This window comes from Dipodomys merriami, unplaced genomic scaffold (genome assembly GCF_024711535.1).
Source record: "Dipodomys merriami isolate MVZ:Mamm:240054 unplaced genomic scaffold, mDipMer1.0.p SCAF_2, whole genome shotgun sequence".
Taxonomy (NCBI): Eukaryota; Metazoa; Chordata; class Mammalia; order Rodentia; family Heteromyidae; genus Dipodomys; species Dipodomys merriami.
The window spans coordinates 20,955,470-20,966,348 of record NW_027203381.1 but is presented as its reverse complement, the minus strand read 5'-3'; the positions used below and the strand labels follow the sequence as shown (position 1 = coordinate 20,966,348).

The window sequence follows — 10,879 nt, the reverse complement described above, 5'->3', positions numbered from 1 at the left end:
ATGACCCCAGCCGGAGGCGGCAACCCCGGCAGTCTACGGACCGCAGTGTAGGACAAACTAGTGAGGACAGCATTTTCCTTCAGGCAAGAGAAAGCCACGCCCCTCTTTCCCCAGGCTCCGCCTCCTGCCCCTAGTTAGCTAGTAGATGGATATCTGCGGCTGCAGCCAAACGGAAATTCCTGCTCTCCAGACTCCCAAGCACCCGAACTTCTTACTCATCCGGTTTAAAGAAAGCCTCAAAACCTAGAAATCTGAAAATAAGTCTGATTTCTTGCTTATTCATGTATTCCCAAGCAGTGTTCATCAGCTGCCATCTGTACAAATTTAGAATTCATTTATTTCCATTCCACCTTCCATTGCCTTAGTTCAGGCCATCTGTGATTTTCCCCCTGCATTTTTACCATATTCTTTCATTATATCTGCCTTTTACTTTTTGTATTCTAAGCTCTTCTCCACTCTGCCAGCAAATAAATAAACTCTCCTCTCTTTCCAAAAGTCCTTTATTTGGTTACTGGCCAATTGTGGCCCTGTGAAAGGCCTGTGCTGGGAGACAGAGTTCAAGGCTGACTCAGCTGATTATCTGGGTAAACTTGATAATCACACGTGTGCAACATTACCCTTCATCTGCTTCTTTACCTTCACATGATGGGTGGGGAGAAGCCCCAGAAAAAGGTTTGTCAATCCTATTTCAGTCCTTTGATACCCAAATCCTATCATTCTAAATTTGTGCCCACTCTAGGAAAGCAACCTGATGTCGGAGTGAATTCCAGTTTGCTCTTTTGTAGAGGGGAGTAATGATACTTTCCTTTCCAGGCATCTTGAGGATTAGATGGATTCATAGTGAAAGTGAAAGGTGCCTAGTAGTGGCACACCATCTTAAAAATAGTATTTTTTTTAGCATTACCATATAAATTTCCAAACTAGGAAAGTATGTCAAAAATAATAGGAAAGTAAGACAGGTAAAAGTATTCTTAATATATATTTTAGACAGTCTATGAAAATTGCAGATATAGAAAAAAACAACCCATCCACTTTTCCTAATTTCCTGATTTCTTTTTTCCTAAGCACTTAGCATCTCTTAGTATGTTGTTCTTTATTTGTTAGAGCCTATCTAAAATGTTTGCAACATCAGCTCCTCAATTATATCTTTACCAGATATATCTCCAAAGGCTTCTAAAACAGTGGCCATTACATAGTAGATAATATTTCATGATTAGAGTAAATGGATATGAGTTGTTTTGTCTAGGGATGTAATAAAACAGGTTTTGGTTTGGTTTGGTACTGGTACTAGGGTTTGAATTCAAGGCCTCTCATTCTTTGCTAAGCTTCCAACCCTCCTCCCACCTCCCACACCCTACCCCAGCTTGCCATTTGAGCTATAGCTCCACTACCAGCTTTTCACTAGTGTATTGGAGATTAAAAAAAAAATCTCATAGACTTTTCCGCCACAGCTGGCTTCAACCTCAATCCTCAAATCTCAGCCTCCTGAGTAGCTTAGTAGTTGTGAGCCACTGGTGCTTGACTAAGTTTAGATAGACTAGGTGGAAGAGGAAAAAAGACTAAATCCCCCATACACACCAACATATTCTCTCTCTCTCTCTCTCTCTCTCTCTCTCTCTCTCTCTCTCTCTCTCTCTCTCTCTCTCTCTCTCTCTCTCTCTCTCTCTCTCTCTCTCTCTCTCTCTCTCTCTCTCTCTCTCTCTCTCTCCATGCCCAAAAATGAAAAAATCCCAAAATAGGGCATGAAGAAAAGAAAGACTTCATAGATTCAGTCTATGATGTGTTGCTTATAAGCTAATCATATAAAATAGTTTTGTGGATTTGGGATGGGGACTAAGGAGTGTTAATTTGTTATTGCTTTACAGTACAGCTGAGCTACATCCCAGCCCAGTTTTGTGTATTTTAATCCTAAATCCTCTACCACAAAAAAAGTATCAGACTCCCCAGAACATATATGTATGTATACTTTGTATGTCTTAAGATTTGTGTATACAATCTTTGAAAAACTGATTCCAGGTCCTCAAACCCCCAGATGCTCTATACCCCTCACACCCCACTTCCAGAGATACCAAATTCTGCAGATACTTAAATCCCTCATATAAAACAGCATAGTATTCGAATATAATCATTTATATCTCTCTATATATATATATGTTTTTGCCTATTTTTTTAATTTTGCAGTTGGCACATAAAGTTACACATATTTATGAGGTGACATGTGATGTTTTGAAAGCCTTTAAAAGCAGTGTTGCCTGTAGTCACCCTACAATGAAAGAGTACACCAGAATTTATTTCTCCTATCTAAGGGCAATTATCTACTTAGTGACCATTGCCCATCCCTCCACAGGCTGAAGCAACCCTCCTGCTTCAGCTTCCTGAGTAGATGAGGGTGTCACATTGTCAAGCCACTATCAGTGACTTAGGCTAATACTTCTCCCTGTCTGGAATACATTCACTGGCCTCCACCAATTCTTAGTGGCCTTTAAAGTTCTCAACATGCTACCTATAGTTAGGTGGCAAAATGGAACCCGCTCTTCCTTGATTTTACATCTTTCACAATTTGAGAAGGAGATAGAATACTATAGGGCCGTGAAGAAGCCTACTTTGTGAAAGACTGAATGAAAAGAGGAGACCAAAAAAATAAAGAAAAGAAAAGAGGAGACCAGGTAGATGTTACATTTCATATGAAAAAGTTAGGGAATCTGGGGGTAAAGGAGAGAAATAAGAGCTCTTTAGAAAGAAACTGAAAGGCTGGGCATTGGTGGCTCACACCTGTAATCCTAGCTACGCAGGAGGCTGAGATCTGAGGATCGAGGTTCAAAGCCAGCCCATACAGGAAAGTGGATGAGACTCTTATCTCCAATTAACCAGCAGAAAACCAGAAGTGATGCTGTGGCTCAAGTAGTAAAGAGCTCACTTTGAGCTGAAGAGCTCAGGGACAGCACCCAGGCCCCAGACGTTAAGCCCCATGACAGACACAAAGAGAGAGAGAGAGAGAGAGAGAGAGAGAGAGAGAGAGAGAGAGAGAGAGAGAGAGAGAGAGAGAGAGAGAGAGAGGGAGAGAGAGAGAGAGAGGGGAAGAAGAAGAAGAAGAAGAAGAAGAAGAAGAAGAAGAAGAAGAAGAAGAAGAAGAAGAAGAAGAAGAAGAAGAAGAAGAAAGAGGGAGGGAGGGAGGAAGAAAACTCAAAGAGGGGCTTGACATTGAAGCTCAGTGGTAGATCACTTGGTTAGCATGATCAAGGCCCTAGATTCCAACCACAGCACTACCAAAAAGAAAGGAAAAAAAAAAAAAAAAAAAAACCTCAAAGAGCTGCTTGAGAGGCCAAGGCAGAAAGATCAGGAGCTCTAGGGCAGGGGCTAGTCTCTAGCTAAAAAGTCTATCTAAAAAAGAAAATAAGGGGCTGGGAAGGTGGCTCAGTGGTAGAGCGCATGCCTTGCATGCCAGAGGCCCTGGGTTCGATTCCTCAGCACCACATAAGCAAAAAGAAAAAAAGCCGGAAGTGGCGCTGTGGCTTAAGTGGCTTAAGTGCTAGCCTTGAGCTGAAGAGCTGAGGGACAGCACCCAGGCCCAGAGTTCAGGCCCCACGACAGGACCCAAAAACAAAAAACAAAAAATAAATAAATAAATAAAAAAGAAAATAAGTCTATCTAAAAAAGAAAACAAGTCTCTATCTTAAAAAGAATAAAGCAATTCAAAGGAACTAGGCTATAGCTTGTTAAGAGATGTAGCAAATAAAAAAGATTGACAAATTACAAAGTAGATTTTTTTTGCATGTATGAAAAGAGAACAATGAAACCCATTGAAATTGGGGGAAAGAGAGAAGGAACAATCATTCTCATTTTTGTGTTCCAGTATTGGGGCATGAACTCAGGGCTCATGCTCTTGCTTAGCTTTGTTGCTCAAGGCTAGTGATTTGCCATTTGAGCCACACCTCTACATCTGGCTTTTTGTTGGTTAATTGAAAGTGAGTCTCAGATTTGTCTGCCTGGACAGGCTTTGAACTAGGATTCTCAAATATCAGTCTCTTGAGTTACCAGGATTACAGGCATGAGCATGCATGAGCACCCAGCTTCATTCTCATTTCTATTTTTGATAAACATATGCTAGAATTCCCTCTAATAAACTATCTTGTCACTGCAACTTTTTAATCTCTTGAGAAAAATTTCAACCAATTTAAAACAAGCACCACAAAGAAAAAAACAACCAGTCATTTATATAAGGACTGCAATTCTCATGGTATATTGTGACGTTCCAAAATTGACTATGATTATGATACACAAGTCAGCTAATAATCTGAAACCTTTCTGAAACTGTTTTACCAAATCCTAATCCAGGGTCTCTATTGCCCTCTGGTGGCAATTTCTCATTGGTGACATGTTCTACACATGATTTCCAGGAAAGTCATTCTATAAAAACTCTACTGTACACCACCCTGTAGAGGGAATTCTTTCACCATTCCTGATTACTAATTCATTTCACAAGATTAAACCAGACTAGTTGTAGATTATTTCCATCTATTGAGACAATTAATTTGCAAGACAAGTGCATACCAAAAATGTCCAGCTACATTTGTGTGTGTGTGTGTGTGTGTGTGTGTGTGTGTGTGTGTGTTTATGTATGTGTGTCTGCATACACGTGTATGTGCTGATACTGGGGCTAATCCAGAGTCTAGGCGCTATCTCAGCTTTTCTGCTCAAGTATAGCACTGTAGCACTTAAGCTATATCTCCACTTCCAGCTTTTTGGTGGTCAACTGAAGAGAAGAGTCTCATTTTCTGAGTAGAATGGCTTTGAACCATGATCCTCAGATCTCATCCTCCTGAGTAGCTCGGATCATAGGTGTGAGCCACTGGCTCTTGGCTCATAGCCTACATTTTTAAAAGACTCTTCCACAAACAGGCTCTCTTCTATTAACAGACTTTTGTTTTTATACCTTGAAAAGCACTTAAAATGAGTCTTTTACCTTCCTTTTCATCGCTTCCCTACTTAAAAAATCAAAAGAGCTGAGTTGTAGAAGTAGCTTTTACATTCCCAAAACATCATGCCTGGGTAGTGCCTCATTGGTGTTGTTTGGCACTTATGTTTATGAGTGTATGTCCCCTTCCCCATCCCAACTGCTGGCATATTTTTGCGTCTGAGTTCACTTCAGCCTCTGCTTGTGGCCAGCCTCTACACATGCACACAACTGTTCTATCTTTCTCTTCTTGTGAGGATGCCAGGCCATTTTGGCTTAGAGTCCATTGCAACAGCCTCGTATCAACTTAACTGTCTCTTTCAAGAGATGATCTTGATTTCTAACATACAAATTGGGGTGTGCAAAAAAGGAAACAACAGAGTATTTTAGAGGAAGGAGAGGATGAACATCGATTGTGGACTTAGAACTATTTGTAAACATAGGGACTAGAGCTTATCCTACTAAACTTGCTGTTTCTCTTAGGCATCTGTGAGTTTGTTTTGGAGAGCTGAGACTTCAAGAAGAAATAACAGGATGGAGTCAAATGAATGTGGCACAATATGAGTATATAGAGGCCAGACACTGCCAGTGCCCCATCCACATCTCCCCAATATCTACCATTTCCTGAAACACCAGCCCAAGTTCTTACTGCCAGTAATTATGTTGTTGCCTGAAGACCTGGACCACTGGAAGCACTCTGCCACTGTCAGAGACAGCCCAGAAGTAACAGAAAAGTTGTGTGCCCCTTCTAGGAGCAGCCCTCTACCAGGAGTTCCAGGCAGGATCACACCCCAAGTACCAGCTGCAATATTCTCTAAGTAAGACAGACATGGAATTTTTTTTTTTGGTCCAGTGGTGGGGCCTGAACTCTGGGCCTGGGTGCTGTCCCTCAGCTCTTCAGCTCAAGGCTAGTGCTCTACCACTTGAGCCATAGTGCCACTTCCGGCTTTTTTTTTGCTTATGTGGTGCTGAGGAATCGAACCCAGGGCCTCATGCATGCAAGGCAAGTGCTCTACCACTGAGCCACCTTCCCAGCCCCCAGACCTGGAATTATTATCCCATTTAATAACAAGGAAAAGGAGTAATGAAATAGTAAAATTCACTCCAGCAGTAAGACAGGGACAGAGGAAATAATGTGGCAACTGACATAGACGAAGAGGAAGTGTGATAGGCTCCATCTCTACCTGGCCTTCCTGACCAGTGGTCTGGTATTCTGTAGTCTAACAATTGCAAATCAAATAAGAGGTCGAAGGAAGCTTGCACTAATGCAAAATAAATCTCCATCATCCAGGATCTTTATTTTACCTCAAATCAAACTAAAAGAACAGTAAAAGAAAAATATTACTTTCCACTCATGAAATATTTTTATGACCACACTGACCAATAGAAATATGAAATCCCTGAGGACTTGCCAACATAAATAATATACTCAAAATAGAATGTTCTGAGTACGAAGGAAAATTTCTCGAAACAATTTGGTATAGTATGGGGAAGTCAGTGGTCCTTTGCAAACTTGAGTTTCTCAAAAGGATGCCCATCTGATGCAAGTTTCCTGTGTTAGCAAAAAGTTGCCACGTTCAGTAGCACTGCATACTTTAAAAGAGGGGAAACAATCAATCTTCTTTTAATCAATTTGTCTATAGTCCTAGAAAACCTATTACATAGAGGAGAGGAAAACATTGGCGCTTTGTGGTAACAAAATTTTACAACATACCCAATAAGTAATAGTGCTATTTTAACTTGCCGTAACTAAAAGTTACCATATTCTCAAGGTGCAAATATACAAAAGGTATAATGTAATTTCCTTGCTGTTGGGTGACAAAGAAAGATCCAGATATTTGTGGAAGAGTAAGATTTGCTCTTTAAAGACCCCAAGATCTAGTATCTCTGTGAAGACACAGTATTGTATATTGCCTTTGAAACTCTGAAATTCTCTATGAGAATCATCAAAATATGATAGTTCATTGACTCTAGGATCTTTGTCTTATGCTTTACTGCCTGACATTCAGATGAGTTTGGCCACCATACCCTGTTTTAGTTTATTGGCAACTTTCCATCCCACATTCCTGGTGGTACATTAGTATATCTATGACTTCTTAGATTAAATATGCTGTTCCTTAGTTCAATACATAATTACATAAATGAATCTGGCATTTAAATCTTGATAATTTTCCCAATTGAAAATAAAGCTAGGAAAAAATATATTTTGCCTTTTAAATTGTAGTATCACAAAGGGTTAGAAGAATGACTTTTTAGATTGGGCTGCTGTTCTGTCACAACAGCACAAAATTTATTTCATGCACCTGGGCTTTGTTTCCTCATCTGCAACATGAGAAAGTGCTCTTAGGTGATTTGAAGTCTTCCAGCCAAAAGAGAAGGTGATGACTTTATTTTATTTTATGTTATCTATTTTTTGTGCTAGCTACTGGGGCTTAAACTGAGAACCCGGGTACTGTTTCTAAGCTTTTTCCCTCATGGCTGGTGCTCTCTCACTTAAGCCAAAGCTTTGCTCCAGCATTTTGGTGGTTAATTGGAGATAAGAGTCTCATAGACTTTCTTGCCCAGGCTGGCTTTAAACCATGATCCTCAGATCTCAGCCTCCTGAATAACTGGGATTACAGGTATGAACCACTGGCATCCAGCTGAGAAGATGATTTTAAAATCTTGCATGCTGAGAGTATGTGTCGCTGTGGAAATTTCAGTCTTGGTTCCAAAGCCTAAGCCGCTTCTTCCTCAGCTGATGGCTCAGCATCTTCTGCAGCTGCCTCTGCGCCTTCAAGTGCCAATACTCAGGGATAGTTCTGCTTCCAACTAGGAAAGAGAACTCATCCAAGTTGACTAACTGGCTGAGGAAGGAATAATTCTTCAGACTAGGGCAATTCTGTAAACTTTGCCAAACAATTATAGAGCTTTACTAACTTAACTTGAACTCAATGTCTACAATAAATTTAGCATATCAAAAAATTACAGCAAGGGTTCACATCAAAGTCTTCATGATTTGGCTAAGATTCTGTTGCTCTGCTTGCCTCTTTCTGTGCCACAGAAGCAACAAATTGAAAAAGCTTTCTTTTCTGAAAGAAAAAAAACAAAGAAATTGTATTAGAACATTCATATCATCACCCACTCTTATCCTGCGAATGCATTCAGACAATGTAAACGTGCTTGCCCAAATGGTGAAAAATGAATAATTCCATGTGATGACAAATGACAAATGTGACAAGTGAGATAATAATGGAAGTTTCTTAAGATGAATGACACATATTTATATTTTTGATACTCCTTTTTATTTTTGTCTGGTAGTAGGGCTTGAACTCGACCTTGAGCTTCTGCTTAGTTTTTTCTCAAGGTTAATGATTTACCACTTAAGCCACAGCCCTACTTTCCTTTTTTTCTGGTTAATTGGAGATAAGATTCTCTTGAATTTGTCTGACCAAGTTGAATTCAAACAAGGATTCTCAGATCTCAGCCTCTTGAGTAGCTATAGTTATAAGCATGAGTTATGCCAGTATCTGGTATGATACACATTTTTAAATTCAAAAATTATAAACTGTCTTTATCTAAACATATTAGGATTCAAAACTAGAATAGCAGCTAAAATTCAACAACTGTAAAACCCATTGCAAATTCCTAAATCTTACTATTTAAATTTCAAAGCTAAGATTCACTCAAACATTTTAAATATCATAATTGTTCAACTAAATTATTATTTGTGTGTGTGTTGCAGGTGCTGGGGCTTGAACTTAGGGCCTGGATATTATCTCTGGGCTTCTTTTGCTCAAGGCTAGTGCTCTGTGCTCTACTTCTTGAGCCACATTGCAACTTCTGGCTTTTTCTGAGTAGTGTTTTAGAGATAAGAGTCTCACAGGCTTTTCTGCCTTGGCTGACTTTGAACCACCATCCTCAGATCTCAGCCTCCTCAGTAGCTAGGATTACACATGGGAGCCACCAGCACCCTGGCTAGTTCAACTAAATTATTAACTAACCAAATCAAGGCTCTTTTCTCTAAAATTCTCTGAAATTCATACAAATATGTATGTATATATTGAGCCTCTCTTCATTGAGCTGGTACAGTAAGATTAGAGAGAGATAGCTGAAGTAAATGTATGGCACTAGCACCACACATTCACATATCCAAGAATTCATTTTCTTGGGTTCTGGGGAGTCCAAATGCTAGTTCCTAGCATGTATGCTTTATCCATACAGGAAACAAAGGTAATAAAACTCATAGGAGTGCCAATGCTCTGTCCCTTAGCCATCATTTGCACCATGTCCAGAGAGCAGGTTTTACCTCTGAATTCCAATCACTGATTGACTTGCCATATCCACGCTCTGAATCTAATCAGGGCTTTATCCCTTCTCTCTGAGAAACAGAGCAAGGTTTTTGAAGAAGAAATTGTAAGTACATGAAAAAACAATTCTTGGAGGTCAGAAAGACATATCTAGTTAGAGAACAGAAGATTTTGTCTTCAGTTTGCTCACCTTTTACAGCAAAGTTACTTACATATTATATTTCTTTTTCTGTGTGTGTGTGTGTGTGTGTGTGTGTGTGTGTGTGTGTGTGTGTGTGTGTGTGTGTGTGTGTGTGTGTGTGTGTGTGTGTGTGTGTGTGTGTGTGTGTGTGTGTGTGTGTCTCCGTCATGGGGCCTGAGCTCTGGGCCTGGGTACTGTCACTCAGCTCTTTAGCTCAAGGCTAGCACTCTACCACTTGAGCCACAATGCCACTTCTGGCTTTTTCTGCTTATGTAGTGCTAAATCGAACCCATGGCATCATGCATGAAAGGCAAGCACTCTACCACTGAGCTACCTTCCCAGCCCCCATATCAGATTTCTTAAATTTGTGTTTGACATAAACTGATACTAGCTGATTTATTTTTATCTAGTAAAAACTATGTGGCACATGTCCTATTTTAGCTAATTGCTATAAGTTAAAATATAGGTGCTTTGAATATTGAAGTAATGTTTGATGTGCTAACACTGTAGGAAATCACCATGGGAAACCTATTGGGTTTCAGTTATGAAATCAAACACTACAGTCAATGTCATCAACAGGAATCCAGGAAGGGAGGGGAAGAGGCTATTCCAGCTCTCCTATGACTTCTGGCATCCCAGTCACCCACTTCCTGTAACTCCCAGAAACTCACAGCATCAGGAAAATACAAAACTTCAAAACTTTTCTTTGAGCTGGGCACCAGTGGCTCATGCCTGTAATCCTAGCTACTCGGGAGGCTGAGATCTGAAGATTGTGGTTCAAAGCCAGCCCAGACTAGAAAAGTCTGTGAGACTCTTATCTCCAATTAAGCCCCAGAAAACCAGAAGTGGTACTGTGGCTCAAGTGGTATAATGCTCACCTTAAGCTGAAGAGTTCAGGGACAGTGCCTAAGCCCAGAGTTCAAGCCCCACTACCAACCAAAAAAAAATTTTTTTCTTTGTGTGTGTGGGTACTAAGGCTTCAACTCAGGACCTGGACACTGTCTCAGCCTTTTCTTTATTTTTTCTTTTTTTTTTTTTTGTTGGTTGTGGGACCTGAACTCTGGGCCTGGGCGCTGTCCCTCAGCTCTTCAGCTCAAGGCGAGCGCTCTACCACTTGAGCCACAGCACCACTTCCAGCTTTTTTCTTTTTGCTTATGTGGTGCTGGGGAATCGAACCCAGGGCCTCAGGCATGCAAGGCAAGCACTCTACCACAGCACCACTTCCAGTTTTCTGAGTGGTTTATTGAAGATAAGAGTCTCATGGACTTTCCTGCCCTGGATGGCTTTGAACCGAGATCCTCAGATCTCAGCCTCCTGAGTAGCTAAGATGACAGGCATGAGCCACTGGCGCCAGCCGTCTCAGCTTTTTCTAACACTTTGCTTTTTCTCAGTATTTTACCATTTGAGCCATACCTCTACTTCCAGATTTTTTGGTAGTTAACTGGAGATAAGAAT

At 40.5% G+C, this 10,879-nt stretch overlaps 1 protein-coding gene across 1 annotated transcript in view; it reads right to left on the bottom strand.

Annotated features, from left to right (window-relative positions):
* Positions 1-6,217: 6,217 nt before the first annotated feature.
* Positions 6,218-10,879, bottom strand: part of Pstpip2 (proline-serine-threonine phosphatase interacting protein 2) — an 80,520-nt gene continuing 75,858 nt past the window's right edge. The window contains exon 15 of the mRNA XM_070029231.1: positions 6,218-8,025. The gene's annotated coding sequence lies outside the window, so the exon portion shown is untranslated. The remainder of the gene's footprint in view (positions 8,026-10,879) is intronic.